Source organism: Phalacrocorax carbo, chromosome 2 (genome assembly GCF_963921805.1).
Source record: "Phalacrocorax carbo chromosome 2, bPhaCar2.1, whole genome shotgun sequence".
In the NCBI taxonomy this organism is placed as follows: domain Eukaryota; kingdom Metazoa; phylum Chordata; class Aves; order Suliformes; family Phalacrocoracidae; genus Phalacrocorax; species Phalacrocorax carbo.
In genome coordinates, this window is record NC_087514.1 from 15673888 (window position 1) to 15689617 (window position 15730).

Genomic DNA, 15730 nt, shown 5'->3' on the forward strand with positions numbered 1-15730 from the left:
TTTCACAGAAGCCACCCCTGCAGCCCCACCACTACCAAAACCTTGCCATGCGAACCCAATAGAACGTATCACTGACAGACCTGATGCAGGTTCTGGTGCAGGGAGAAATCGTTCATGTGAATTATTAAATGCCTGTATATCATTCCAAGACATACAAGAGCGTAGTACAGTTTGCATCTAGGCAAAGCTGGTATTTTAAGGATCTTCATCTTTCTAAAAGAAACCATCTTGATAAGCTTGTCTGCAGGAGACTGGTACCACAGGACTCTCTTTGTAAATAAGGGTAAACTGAGGCAAGGAACAGGAGGTCCCACAACAGGGGAGTGGGAGGAGGAAAAGTCAGACCATGGAAAAGCTCATCCCAGACTCTGCTTTCTAGGGAAGAGCTCCTTGCCTTCTGTGCGCAAGCAGTGCTCTGTGGGCTAACAGGGAACTGAGGTGAAAGGCTGCACAGAAGCAAACTACTGCCTTCGCTGCTTCTGCGCTATGAAAAAAAAATTACAAATATCCTATTTTATAAAGCCTCAGTGCTCAGAATTTTTTAACCTAATACTGCTATGCACAACTGTGCAACGGGTCTCCAGCTGAATTCACAACAGTTACCTTACTTTGTGTTACGAGCAGAGTTTAATCCTTCTGGAGCCAAACTGCATAAAATTGCCAAAAGCTGACACACGTCATTTTGACACAGCCCATTGACAAGCAGGCACCCCTGGCCAAACCAACGGAAAGCATCTGTCAATAGGTGTTAATGAGACCATAGCATGTAGCAGGCAAGACCCAACCAGCTCAGCAAGATCAGACAAAATTCATGTTCTCATCAAGTGATCACAGCTATCTACGGTTGCACTCAGCCGTCAGGGGATCACTCGCACACATCCTTCCTTACACAGATATTTTATGAATTTTAGAGTTAGCAGGATGGAAATCTGCCCTTTCAAGCTCATCTGTCAAAGCAGAGCCTTGGTGCGTACCTTGTAGGGGCTTGTGCAGGAAAACAAAGTGGTATTAAAGAATGTCACAAGTGTCCTTCTCTCTGAGCCAGCACGGTAGAAGCATGGGGCTGGAAGTACTTTTTTTAGCAGAGATGTAAAATTAAAGGCCCCATCACTGGTATCTAGTCATGTTGTTTTTGCAGGAAGTCATGGACAGCTTCAATCTTCGTATCTGCCAACGGTCCCCAGTGAAATGCTGCTGCTGGGATAGGTGTGTGGCATGATTTCAGGTTGTCAGGCGACAGGATCATACCTTTGAACAGTGGTGAGTTAAAGCAGAAGGAAGGGAGGGGAGAGGGGAGAGAGGGGAGGCAGTAATTCACAGAGAAAAATTTCATTTAATTAACTGATTATTTACATCTGACGGTACAAATCAGAGCTAAGTATATCCATCCAAGCCAAAGTATATGATTCACAGTTCGTCAGATAGATATTCTGGAAGTGAGAAGTTACAGAAATAAAAGTCATGAATCATCAGTTGTTCCTTTATGCTTGTGGACAGCATCTTTTATTACACGTAAATTCAATTTATAACCATCGCAAACAGAAAAAATAGCTAAAGTAAAGTTTGCACGGATAGAGAAGTGACACAGCTTTCAGAACAAGAAATTGCAGTCTAAGGACAGGTTCTGCCTCATTGCTTTAGTGGGATCCACCTGCCCAGCAGCGAACATCTGCAATGTGTGTTTATGGGATCTACTTGGGGATTCTGCATCCCAGTCAGCAGCTACAATGACAAAGTGCATCCTAAAAGCGGCTGTTTCCCTCTGTTTGACCATCAGAGTAAGCTCAGATAAAGACTGTGGTTTACTAAAGTTAGGTGAGATGAACCCTACTTGCTAATACTCCTTGAAGCCAAATTCATAAAGTCCTTAATAATTTTGAGAATTTCAGGTAAGATACCTAGCCTGAGGCACGAGCCCTTCTTTGCAGTATGCTGAGCTCCTGTGGTGCTACCTGTGAAGATGAAAGCTGCAAATACCTCTTCACAAACACGTTTAAAAGTCATGTTGTAGAATCTGAGCTGGACAGCCAAAAAGACATGGCTGTTTTTTAATGTGAGGTCTTTCTGGTACCCATTTCACAGGAACCCGCTACTGTGTAAGGTACACTGTGGGCATGACTCAGCCCCATCCTCCACTTGAGATTCACCATGAGCTTTTGCCATGGCTTGCTGGGAGGGCACACGTAGTTTAGTCTGCAGATGTAGTAAGCACATTTCTTGATGTTTCTTTAACATTTCAAGAAATGTCAAGGGTTTGCACAGAGGGAAGAAGAGCCCCATCCCAAAACATCCTGCAAAGGCAGCTCCTGTCCCATGTCTCTCTCTTCTAAAGATGCACCAAACAGGAGGACCACACCATATATTTTTGTTTCTCTGGAGCACATCTATAGAGGCAACAAACAGGGGGATATGAAGTTAGCTGTTTAACTGACTCAACTGTTCAGAAATTTAACAAACAAATGTAAATACCCTAGGTATCCGGAAACTAGTGTTTTCTTTTCTGTCTGAGACAGCAAAATGAACAGAGAGCAATATCCAAGCACTGAAAGTTGGCAGACTAGGGACAAAAATATACCAGTTGCTAGGAGATGGCATTTAAGCTAGAATTTTAGGCAATAAATAAAAATGAAGTTATAAGAAGAAATTTTGTTTAGGGCAGGAATCAACATGAAGCAAGCAGCTCTTTATGAGAGGGCGCAAAGCTGCCATGGCCACCGAAGAGCAAGGATACCACCCGACATCACACCACAGGGACAGAGGTGGATGGGAAGGTTATCGACTTGACCGTGGGAACAAAACCCCCACCAGTGAAAGACACCGCGGACAAATCTCTTTCTGAGTTGAAGTTGCTGGGAGATGTGCCACCAAGGTAAACAAGGGCTGTACTTCAACCTGCAAATATCACCTTTGTCTGTGACGGCAGCCCAACCAGAACATAGAATGTTGTGAAACTCAGCTTGCTCCTTCCAGTCGTGAAAATTACAGAAAAACACAACAAAAGTGATTGCTTGTGAAGTTGAATCCACCAGAATCTGCTGGTTTCTTTCACCACTGAAAGCCCTAATTTCTTAACTGAATTAAAATCAATAAATGCTGCTTTTTAAGATGAGAATGCCTTGTGAAACTGAATGGGCTTCAACTGCAGGGCCAGCAGCCCAGTCCTTGGTGGGATTTGCCCCAGTGGGATTTTAGTCCTGTTGAAATCAAGGGAAAAAATTGCAATATATCTCAAAAGGTCATTTTCTCCCACACATACACAGGTAAAGGTTTGCATGTGATCTAGCCCAGCACATGGCAATCACCTACGTCTTTGGAGGATGCAATCCTCTTCTGGTTCATATAAAGTAATTATATGCAGGTCTTAGAAGCAATGTTTGCTTCAACACTGCCCCTGGGTAATTTTCATTGCGGACACACCTTGACCAAGGCTGGTAAGCACTTCTACAGTATATGGTCACGGTGATTACAGTAATTAATAGGTCCAAACCGTAGGGGTCCCAAGGACAAGGTGGAAATTCAGACCTTTCATAACTTTGATATTACCTGAAATCCTGAACACTGGAGCACTATGTGTTTAGACTTGCTTAGGCTAGTGCTTGTCGGAGTGATTAATAATCTTCTCTGGGCAGCAGCCAAAGATCAGAGTCCATGCTGACACCTGCAATCTGCCAAAAGGCTTTGATATTGTCAAAAGGGTATTGTCAAGCCTAAAAAACCACTGGTTGGGGGGATACATGCTCCTTGCTCGGAAGATCCAGAGGACCGTCCTCTCTGCTGGCCCAGCTTGTCTTCCAAAGGATAACTGCTGATTGCAGGCATTACTGGCTGGTGCAATAGCCTCTCCAGACCTAGAGGTGCTGGCAGGAAGGCAGAAATGTACTTGCTGTTACATTAACGCTGCCAGTGGCACTGGCATCTCCTCTTTATGCAATCCAGAGAGCACAGATGGTACCATCACATCTGGATCTGCACACTTGCCAGGATACTCCACAGTAAGGAAGGGCTGGACAAGGACTAGCTGGTTGTCATTCGATCCCTCTGATTGATCCCACTGCTAGGTGGGAGAATATCAGCCAGGGAGATTTGGCTGGATTTTTGTCATTACATGTGGTTAAGAGCCTAACCACCACAGGCACTGACTGCATCTCTCTTATTTTATTATCTCTACGTGACCTTGCTTGAGCAGGAGGGTTGGACCAGATGCCCTCCAAAGGTCCCTTCCAAACTCAACCATTCTGCAATTCTCTGATTTTTATGCCAGCAATGATTCCTGAAGTTACAGAGCTGAATGTAAAGCCCAGTCAATGAGAGACGTCACCTTCGGGAACCTGCTCCTTCCACCCTGTGAGAGGCCCAGCCTGTGCTGTAAAGCTTTCCAGTTCCACAGGCATCCTCACATCCTCCAGGAGGGACCTGGAGGATGCTCTGAGAGAGGATGATAACAGTGGTGTACACCTAGTGCAGGAAAGCATGCCCTTGCAGCAGTGTGGTGATGCACCTGGGTCACAACAACCCCATGCAACGCTACAGGCTTGGGGAGGAGTGGCTGGAGAGCTGCCTGGAGGAAAAGGACCTGGGGGTGTTGGCTGACAGCCGGCTGAACGTGAGCCAGCAGTGTGCCCAGGTGGCCAACAAAGCCAACAGCATCCTGGCTTGTATCAGCAATAGTGTGGCCAGCAGGAGCAGGGCAGTGATTGTGTCCCTGTACTCAGCACTGGTGAGGCCCCACCTCAAATACTGAGTTCAGTTTTGGGCCCCTCACTACAGGAAAGACTTTGAGGTGCTGGAGCGTGTCCAGAGAAGGGCAACAAAGCTGGGGAAGGGTCTGGTGAGCCGGTCTTATGAGGAGTGGCTGAGGGAACTGGGGTTGTTTAGCCTGGAGAAGAGGAGGCTGAGGGGAGACCTTATTGCTCGCTACAACTACCTGAAAGGAGGCTGTAGTGAGGTGGGTGTTGGTCTCTTCTCCCTAGTAACAAGCAATAGGACAAGAGGAAATGGCCTCAGGTTGTGCCAGGGGAGATTTAGATTGGATAATAGGGAAAATTACTTCACCAAAAGGGTTGTCAGGCACTGGAACAGGCTGCCCAGGGAAGTGGTTGAGTCACCATGCCTGGAGGTATTTCAAAGATGCATAGATGTGGTGCTTAGGGACCTGGTTTAGTGGTGGACTTGGCAGTGTTAGGTTAACGGTTGGACTTGATGATCTTAAAGGTCTTTTCCAACCTAAATGATTTGATGATTCTGTAATTCTACGATGGCATGGCCACACTGGGCTGCAGTGGTTTTTTCTCCCAGAATGACTGGAACTGCCTTTGCTTCGGCCAGCAGCAAGCACAGATTTATCAGCAGGCAATGGAGGCAGTAACCCTCATCCCTGCCGTGTCAGGTGGGAAGGGCCGGCTGCCCACACTGTCCATCTGTCCACACCGTGGCTAAGCCTGGGGCTCCCTTAAGCCCAATGTGGGATTTGAATGAAGATCAGAAAGAAAGAGAAATGTAAAAGAGGCTTGTGGGAACCGTATGATTTTTGCCGGTTTATATTTAAGACTGTGTTACTGGGCTTCCAAGGGCCGGCAAAAGGATTTTGTCCACATGAAGATGATCATAAATCAGGAAAGATGAGCCCAAACTATCCTTACTGTTCAGTTTGCAATAATTTGCAGTGCCTACAAGCTAGCAAAGTGTGCCAAAGCCAACCATATCCTGGGCTGCATAAGAAGTGTGGCCAGCAGATGGTGCAGGAGGTGATGCTCCCCCTGTACTCTGCTCTCATAAGACCCCGGCTGCAGGGCTGCGTCCAGCTCTGGGGCCCCCAGCGTAGGAGAGGCATGGACCTGTTGGAGTGGGTCCAGAGGAGGGCCATGAGAATGGTCAGAGGTCTGGAACACCTATGAAGAAAGGCTGCCAGAGTTGGGGCTATTCACCCTGGAGAAAAGAAGGGGGAGACCTTACTGCAGCCTTTCAATACTTAAAGGGAGCTTATAAGAAAGAGACTTTTTACCAGGGCCTGTAGTGACAGAACAAGGGGCAAAGTTTTTAAACTAAATGAGGGTAGATTTAGATTACATATAAGGAAGAACTCTTTTTTACGATGAGGGCACTAAGACACTGGAACAGGTTGCCCCGAGAAGTTGTGGATGCCCCATACCTGGAAGTGTTGAAGGTCAGGCTGGATGGGGCTTTGAGTTTTTGAGCAACCTGATATAGTGCAAGATATCCCTGCCCATGGCAGGGGGTAGGACTAGATGATCTTTGAAGGTCCCTTCCAAACCATTCTGTGGTTCTATGATGTGAGTTTTAAGCCCTGTGTTCTGATTTGTGGGCACTTTGCGAACCTTTAAGTCAGCAACACAACTCCTAAGGGCCTGGGAAGAAACTTCTGCTTCTTTTCTGGTATCTAGGTCTGATAATAAAGAACTGCTTGGTGAGATAAGTACCCTCCAAATCCAGGGACGGGTACATAGACCAGTCAGCAAAACCAGCAGCCACAGGGCTTCTCTGATGGAGCTCACCACTGTGCGGCATCTTTCAAACATTAACAGTGATGTTTATCTGCCTTCAGAGAAGCTTGCTTCCCACATGCATGGACTGTGTGCGAGTCAGGCCTGCTTATCTCTTGATACAATCAATGTGTAGGGCCTGCTACAGTTTAGTGCCTTATGCAAGCTTAATAAAGCCAGAGTAAGTGCTGCTCTTTCAGTATCAGCTGAAGAAGGAAGTAAAACCACAGGGCGCTGCCAGGGGTTCTATGCTAGCACTGTGTGAATTGTAAGAAATATGAAAAGGGGATAGAGTCTGTTAACATTCTCCCTCAAGTTTCCTATTTCTCTTCTCTTAAGGTTCAAGGTAGATGAGATACATCCTGCTGTAACCTCAACTGTAACTCAACACGCAGGTCTGGGGGAGCAAGGGGAGAGGGCAAGAGGCCGGTCTCCTTTTCCTGTGTGAAGAAGGAGGCAGGGAGGCCAGAGCAAAATATTTCTGAGGTCCACTCATGGCTCAGTGGGGATCCCAAACACCACCTTTCTCACTGGTTTAAAGCCACGGAAGCTAGACGTGCACACCCTGGAGGGACCGAGGTCATGCCAATGACTAGAAGTGACTGCTAAAGGCTTGCTCTCCGCAGTAGCACGGGTCACAAAATCTGGGGAATCTGGAGAGCTGAGCCAAGCCGAGCCCAGCCAAGCTCAGCCCAGCCCAGGGATTCTCCGCTTCCCTGGCTGAGCTTAAGGATTCTTCTTGTTTCCTCAGCAGCTGCTTTGGGTTTATACTCACCACCTACCTATGGAAATGGGAACTTACACTCACTCACTCCATGAAGCAGAGCAGGCTGCATGGAGAAAATGGATTACTTTCATCTTTGTGATTGTGTTTTACCTTTTGATGCCCTGGATGTTTATTTCTTTATCATGTATTAATTATTGGCATTCTCTAGGCTTCCTTCTGTCTTAATCTGATTTAAAACAGACATTCACATTTGAGAAGTAGCTAGCATGTATTACAAATCCTTTCGCTTGGTTTCCTATTAATGCAGCCAGCTTTGATGTATTATATTAATGCTGCTTGCCAGGGGTGAAATTAGCACACCACCTATGGAGAGGCACTTTCTCAGTGAACCTACTGCTTTTACCCACAGGCAAAGCATCTACCTCCCCTGGTGCAAAACCTGGATCCTGACTGCAGCAGCATGGTCACACAACCGCTCCTCTCCCCACTGCATTTGTGCTGTTTTTGGGAGGCCCAGAAGCTCTACATCCTGCCCATGGCGCGGGGCACCGCACGCATACCCCAACCTGCCACTGGGGAAGGGTGAATTTACAGGAGAAGGAATGGAGGAAGCCAGAGCTAAACACACTACAGTGCACCAAACCAGCAGCTGAGGGTTGTGCAGGGAATGAGGCAGGTGAATGGAGAGGAACACGTGGTCAGAGGAGGACTGGGCAAGACCAGGATTTGCATAATGGTCTTCATGAGGGTGTAAGCACAGAGGCTGAAACGCATGTGTGCTGCAAAATTATCTAATATTTCTGTTGTAGTATCTTGGCCAGTTGGGGAATAGAATAAATCAATCCTCTGGTGAGTTCGGTACCAGCATTTCCATCATCCCCCCCCCCCACCCCTTTCTGTTTTTTATTGCACTGCATTGCTTATAGGTCTTTTGGGAAGATGCCCCAAGCCTGACTGATCTATTTGAATTGGTTCAAAGGGCATATGGAGCCATTGGTGTAACTCACTCAGGTTGGTTTAACTGCAGTGGTGAGTGGTGGGCACAGGACCGAGTGACCAAAGGTGCAGCGTCAGTCTTGCTGATGTGATGGTTGCTGAGCTGGCTCAAGTCACCAGCCTCAACCCACCACAGTACTCGTGCAGACTTTTCCTCTGCTCTGCTGAGGTCTGGCAGTCAAACTGCATGGAGCAGCCTCTCCTCACCCCGCTCTGGCAGAATATTCTGGATCAGCTGCGACTCCTTGAACAGGAGGGTTCGCTCACACCTGGCTCCTGCTGTTGTGAGTGGGTGAGGAGCAGTATTTCCATGCAGCGGAGTTGGAGAGGAGATGGCCTTTGGCCAGTAGTAGCACCAAGCAGCAGGGGCTGGAAACCAGGCTGTTGCAGAACAGCATGTCTGATCACGGCGTTAGCTGATTAGGAACAGCTCGAAGTGAACTTATTTCTTCCTAAATGCCCACGTAGAGTTTTGCACCAGGTTGAGTTGGTTTTAAAAACATTTAAGTTAAATTATTACAACTTTTCTGCCCATGGACAAGACTTAAAGCAGCTTCCAGAGCTCATTTACAAAAGGGGTTGGAAAAGTTATTTCAAGTTAACAGCCTACATTACAGTAGTAGTTATTTGAACAGGTGGGGACTGGGGGAAGTAGGGACATTAGCCAAATCATGAATCATAAGCTAATCAGATTGCCACCCATGTTTGCACCAAAAGAAAAAAAAAAGCAGTGCATGAAAATACCACATATCGCCAGCTACAGAACTGACTTAGCAAGGACCAAAACTTTTGTTGGGGTTTGCTGGGGTGAGTGGCTGTGCTTCCATTTGGTACGGGCAGGGGCTCTCTCTGGAAGCCACCAGAGAGGCTGGCTCTCCTCTGACTCCACCACCTCTGAAGGCCTGTGCCTTCTTTGTGCTCTTTGCTCCCCTCTGCATTTCTGCTCCATCCAGGCAGGGGTGAGTTTGGGGCCTTGCACTCCACATTTACCCTTCACTGAGTCTTTTCTGCCAAAGTTATCAGTCCCTTGGATTTGAGGCTCTTCCCACAGGTGAGCTGCAAAGCAAAGAGCTCAACTCTCTATGTCCCAGGCCGGCAGCCTGGGACGCTCGCAGCCTCTGCCTCCTCCAGGGATGCTACAAGCTCCTGTCTCTGGTGCAGGAGGATGTGTTTGACTGCCTGGGAAGAATCGGGTCACAGAGCTGTTCCTTGACCCTTCCAAAACCCAGGCAAAGGGCTGTGCCACACCGCGGCTCAGCTATGCTGGGCAGCAAGGGCTGCAGCAGGTCTGCACTGCCCATGCACTGCAGTGGGGGTTCGCCTCCTCCTGCAGCGCAGTCACTGAGGAGTCCCTGTGGTAAAAACAAAACGGAGATTTAACTGGCTGAAAAATAAAATAAAATTAAAACTACACTGTTGAAACTCTGTTGATGTTAGTGGAATTCCTCGTGCCTCAACCAGAAAGCAGAAAATCAGATCTAAAGAGTTGAGGCTGCTGGCAGATGCTTGCCTGTTTGTGTGTGCAGTGGAGAAAAGTGCTTGTTTGGTGCTGATTGCAGACTATGGAATAAGAGCAATTTCTCATCCCACCTCCACAGAAGCTATTTAAATAGTTCTACACCCACTTTGAAAGATGCTCAGTTAGAAAGGGAGTAAATCTGGAAGTTATTACTCCTTGAAGGAAGAAGCACCAATAAATAGGCTCTGCTAAGGCTGCTGGTGCTCTAGGGGATAGCACCCGCCTAAGAGCTACGACTCCCTCCGCCAGCCTGCCTTTGCCATGAAACAGTTTTTATTAGGCAGCCCACAGAGGAAGCACACGCTGCGGGAAAGAGCCCTGCGGCTCGTGTCTGAGAAGCCCTCTGAGGCGACTCTCTGTCCCAGTGAAGCCACGGGCCAAAGCTCAGCTGGCTACACGCAGATGCCTCGCAGACTGCACAAGCCACCACGCACTCCCCAATCCAGCACAGGAGGGGAGGCGATGGCCAGCATAATCCAAGGACACTCAAGGTGAAGCAATAGGCAGAGTGCTAATTAAAAAAGCCCTTATGAAATACCAGGGATAGGGTTGTGCCACGTGCAGTCATTAGATGCCTGCCTTTCCCCTCCTTGGGGATTCCTGGCCACAGACTCACACAGAAAGCGAGCATTTGCCAGCTCTTTCTCAAAACCAGCGGTGGAGATTTAACCCATGGCACAGCACCTCTGCGGGGCTCCTGGCGGGATGGTGCCCGCCGCCTGGCCGCGCCCTTGGCCACCCGTGCCCTGTGTCACGCTCCATCTTCGCTAACTCTCCTGCCCAGTGGGCTGGTGCACACCAGCGGAGGCCCTTCCCCCCAGAGCAGCCGCCGGCCAAGTCTCCTCCTGGGAGGTATCGAAGGAAAAGTTAAACCCAGGTGAGGAACCAGGCTACCAGCTCTGCACACAGGGAGCCAGGGAGCGTGCCACTGGTCGCTCCCAAGCCATCTGCAACACTGGTCCCACCTGAGAGCAGACGTTCAGGCAGCCAGGGAGCTTTCCCGATCACACCACATTAGGTGTTTGTAGATTTTAGGTGTTTCTGAATTAGGTGGCACCCAAAGAGAGACTTTTATGAATTTATGCACTAAAAATAGCCAGAGTGCCTAAGTCCTCTAATGATTCTCATACAATGCTACTGTAAGAGCCAGCTGCTTGGATTTATACCCTCTCAGCCCAGTCATCCTGCTCTGTAACGCAGCACGCTGGGGGCCCCGACCCTACAGCGAGTTTTAGGCAAAGCCTTATTTGTCTCTGGCTTTCCCCCAGCAGAGCTCTACTGTGAGATTAAGATCTTAATATTTATAAGCCTCTGGTTTTACTATCTGTTTAATGTCATGGTAAATCATGTGCCTACACTGCTCTCCCTCCATCCCACCTGAAACCCTCACCTTCTTAGCAAAGGCTAGTTATGTTTTTCCTTAAAAATAAACTAATTATAAAACCACAGTCATTTTCTCACACTTAAACAGCCTCTGTAACAACCAATTATTTCCGAGGACATGAGAAACAGCTGTTGCAATGCCAAAGCTCCAACAGTTATACCTCTGCTATTTGAACGGATAAGAGTTGATATTTTTATTCCCATGTGATATTACCAAGATGTGATAAACAACCGTTGCGTTAGTATTAATCTGTGGAGGAAAGATCACTTTAATTTGCTCCAAGCTGAGGAATAATTTTGACAGAGTATTACCGTTCCACAAACAACTATTTGAAAGTCTCTCCGTCATTCCTGCCTTTTTTCCCCTTCTCCTTTTGTTTTTGATAAAGCCACACAATCACGGGCAAGAGCTATTTGAAGGCAGAGACAGTTCGTAAGCCAGCCTTAAATCTTTCCAGACTGGGGAGTGGACTTCAAAAAATGCTTCCCAAAGTTTAACCCAGCACTGTCAACAACTGAATAAAAGGAGAGCACTGACTTTGCCTCCTGGGGACCTTCTTGGCTCCCACCAGAAGGTGGGCAAACATCACACAGGAGTCAGTTCCTCTCCCGTGGCCTTCAAGTTGGGACTTCTGCTAAAAGCTTTACTCTTCAATCTGCGTATAATCACCCAAATCAGAGTGGGATCTGCAGGTACTCGGCATCTGTGGAAAACAGGCTGCCTTCATTTAGGTTTCTAAGTATAAAGCCAAGCCTTTAGCTCCGGGCTGCTGGCTCTGCAAGGTTTTGCTTAATTCTTTGGAAATCCTTGCTGCGCTTAGCCATGGAAAAGCACGCCTGTGGCACAAAGAATGGTGATTTGAGCTAATTAAGCAACAGGGTAACATTTTTTTAACTGCACATGTGCCTGTCACCAAGGCCTCCCAAAAATCTTAGCTGTGCTGCGTTTTTATGCTGCTTTTCTCCCTAGGATCATGACGCACTTGACAATGGTGATAAATCAGCTCTTGTGCTGTCCTATTAGCCAGGAAAGCATTATCAACCCCATTTAGCTGGGAATGTGAGGCCCACAGGAATTACCCCAGGTGGTTACCTGTAACAAGCCAGTCTCAGGAGGGGAGTCCCACTCCACCCAGCCTGGGAGGATGCTCTCCTGGAAGGCACGAGGGTGAATCTAGGTCTTCTACTTGGGCAAACACTTTAAGCACAGAGTTACTGGATTAAAAAAAAAAAAAAAAAAGGGTTACAGGCAAGTGAGCATGTGGCAGAATTTTCTCTTATGTTTTGTGTGGATTTCAACCCAGGAAGCATGTTTTGAGGTTCAGGATTGAAGCCTGTAGGCAAAGCTGATAGAGGAACATCTAATGCCCAGTGGGTCAGTCGAGGACATTACTCAACAGCATCAAAACTAAGGTGCATCCAAGTGTGCAAGGAATTTTTCACATATAAAAGGTGGAAGGTACCATGGACTTCATGCTCTTCCAGAATTAGGAGACAGCTGAGCAGAGAGCTCTGAGGAATTATGTTTCAGAGGCACCTAAAACTGCAGCTGGACACCAATAAAAAGACCAAAAGGAGGAGTCCACACTAATCCACCTCTTTAAGAATCCGGCCCCAAGTGACTTGCCACAGATTGGACAGGTGTTAAGTTACAAAGCCAGAAATAGAAAACCGATTCCCTCTCCTGGCCTTTCATTTGAGGGCTTGGACAGATTCCCAGACAACTGCCAGCCATATGAAGAAATAAATTATTTGGAAGAGTGCAAAGGGTAGTGGACCAGGGTCAAAAGCTGCCACCTGCAAGCTTGCGGGCCCATAGCAGGAGCCTGTGGCCAGAGCAAACCTGGGGGTTGTGACTCATGTATCTGCTGCATGAGTACATTGAAATACCCTTTCACCGCTGATCCTTTTCTCCAGGCAGGATTTCTATTATACTCTGGTTTGTGCTCCACCAGCCACCTGCCTGGTAGCAGATGCAGGCAGATTTATTACCACACAGAAAGGTAGGCTTCCATTTCTGGAGCGCTTGCCTCCAGCGCCTACCCGGGCTGCGGATAACTCCCCGGCGGCAGCTGAAGGCAGGCTGCGCGATTCCTGCTGGCTGTCGTGTTGCCCACAGGGCCCGAGCGGCAGTGATGAAACGGGCCAGAGACAGGCTGATTTTGTTCTGTTATGTAGGAAAATTACAAACAGTGGGTGATAGCTGGTTTAGAAAGGTGGTCTTCAAAAAGGCAACCGATCACCATAGCCCCTCTCCCCAAAGCAAGGGTCATGCACACGCCTCCCTAAGCAAGTCTTGCCCAGCACAACAGGATCCAGATGTGTCCGGAGCAATCGTACTGCAGCTCAGGAATCGTATGGATAAAGCCTGGTAGCAGTGATGTGCAGAAGTTTATTTCTCTGTGCTCTAAAATGACACCCTAACCGCCTTTGTCCAGATCCAAATATTTTAAAGCTGAAGAATTCACTGCTGCTGTGAAGTGGGCAACAGCGTGAGTACCCCATGCACAGGGCAGTTCAGCTGGAAGCCCAGCAGCTTCCATTTCCCTCCTACACTTCATTGCAGTGAGCAGCACATTTGTGCCACGGGCTCACCAGCCCCATCCTCAAAAATCTGCTTGAGCAGCTACCGTCCTTGGCGCGGGCAACAAAGCTCACAGGCTTCCTTTTCTGTTTGAAATGGTCCCCAGAGGCTTAATTTGCAGACGGTAATGGGATTCCACCTTCCCGCGCCTAACAGAAGGTGCCTCTGCAAGCAGCCTCGGTTCACCTTTCAAGAAGCTGACCTCTTTTTCTTGAACAGCATCCCAGTTTTGGTATGTGGGCTGTGACAAATGTTTCAGGGAAGGATTACAGGGTTAATTAATACATTAATATTTAATCCTGCTTCCCTGCTATCACGTCGTTGGCCAAAATTTCTGCCCCCTGGACCCAAATCTAGGCTGGCCATTAATATGACTTTATCCTCAGAATCTTGACATTTTCTTCATATTATTCCCAAATCCTTTCTTCTGCCTCAAGCCCTGGCCTCCTTTCTCCAACAGTCCTCCCTAAAATCAAACTGATTTGGAAGGGAATTATCTTCTCTCAGCTCCAGCCACAAGACTGAACCTCATTTACTGTTGGTAACACGCCCTTCCGCGGTAGGCGCTCACCTGTTTCATTCAGGAGGCACGCTTCTTCACCTGTGTTATCCTTACGTTTCTCCTTCACAGCTCTGCAGAAGTGGAGGGAGAAGATGACAGGACATGATGGGAGCTGCAGCTTACTTGTGGGACAGGCATGGAAGACTACAGGGGTGGGGAAGCCCTTGGACAAGACGGGGTTTCTGTCCTTCAGCTGGTGTGAGACACCACTGGACCTGGCAGCAGGAGGGTGGGAGGTGGGGTTGCAGCCTGGGGAATGTGAATCCGTTACAGCTTTAATGCTGGATACCAGCATCAGGGAAAGCATGCTGGCCCAGGCTTTAACACAGGACAGTTTCTTGACATCTAGGGTCTTGTGCAACCAGCTTGAAGCCTGTCCCATCAATTTCCCTGCTATTATTTGCTGAGCTAGCAGAACTGGATTACATACACCCATGCACAGCGCAATCACCCTGTCCAGCACCACATGTGCCAGAGCAAGCCAGGGCTCCCCGCTGCACCCCCACCACCCTCTCCAGCCAAGCCCTGCCCCGGGTTTGCCACATAGGCCAGCCTGTGAGGGAGATGGGGGCTCTCCCCAGGAGCCCAGGCTGGGGTGATGGACTTGAACACCAAGGAACGGATGAGATTAAGGACAAGCATGTAGCTGCAAGGACGGCTGGGTGCTCAGGCAGCTCCCTACAGACTACTCATTCCTTCAGCACTTTTTCGGTGTCCTCCAGCCCCGAGAACGCACCTGGGCAGCACGCAGGGCCTGCTCCCGAGCGGCGCCGCCCGCCTCGCACCGGGCCGGAGCCGGCGGCGGGGCGCGCTGGGCACCCCTGGATTTAACCGCATCCCCGGCGCGGGCAGCGGAGCCACGTCCCCCCCTCCCTCCCGCCGGCCCCACCGCCGACCGGCTCCGGCCCTGTCCGCGCCGCTGCGGACGCCTGTTTCCAGGCGCCTCGTGATGGGGTGTTTCGGGTCTCGTCCCCCTTTTTGGGTAGCTGAGTCCGCTCCCGCTGGTAGGCCCCCAGCCCGGCCGTGCCCCAGGGCGGCTCCGGCACGGCGGCCCCACGCTCGGCAGGGGGCAGCAGCGGCACCGTCGGCGGAGAGCCGGTACGGGCTGACCTCGGTCGGGGGCTGCACCGGAGGGGGGGAAGGGGATGGGACCGGACAGGACACCGGGGCGGGGGGTGGCCAAGGACCCCAGGCGCTGGGCCGGGCCTCGCTGGACCTCAGCCCGACGGGGTGCGGGGATGGCTGGCGCCGGCGCCGCCGGGTAGGCGTGGTGGGACCCCCGGGTGCGGTGCCACTCCGCCCGATCCCACCGGCAATAGCGGCGCCCCCCCGCCCGCCAGGTTATGAATGGGTGCAGCGGAAGCCCCGCCCCCCCGGACGTGACGCCCCGCCAATGGGGTGCGGGGCTGCGTGGCTGGATGAGGTCAGCGCGGCGGTGCCGGGGCGGGGGCGGCGCGCG

At 49.6% G+C, this 15730-nt stretch overlaps 1 long non-coding RNA gene across 1 annotated transcript; it reads right to left on the reverse strand.

Moving 5' to 3' along the window:
• Positions 1-1219: 1219 nt before the first annotated feature.
• Positions 1220-15579, reverse strand: LOC135311858 (uncharacterized). Its single transcript, XR_010371395.1, has 3 exons — positions 14281-15579; positions 12219-12340; positions 1220-2384 (listed from the first exon to the last, which is right to left on the reverse strand). It is a non-coding gene; the product is annotated as an uncharacterized LOC135311858 (long non-coding RNA).
• Between the last annotated feature and the right edge of the window lie 151 nt (positions 15580-15730).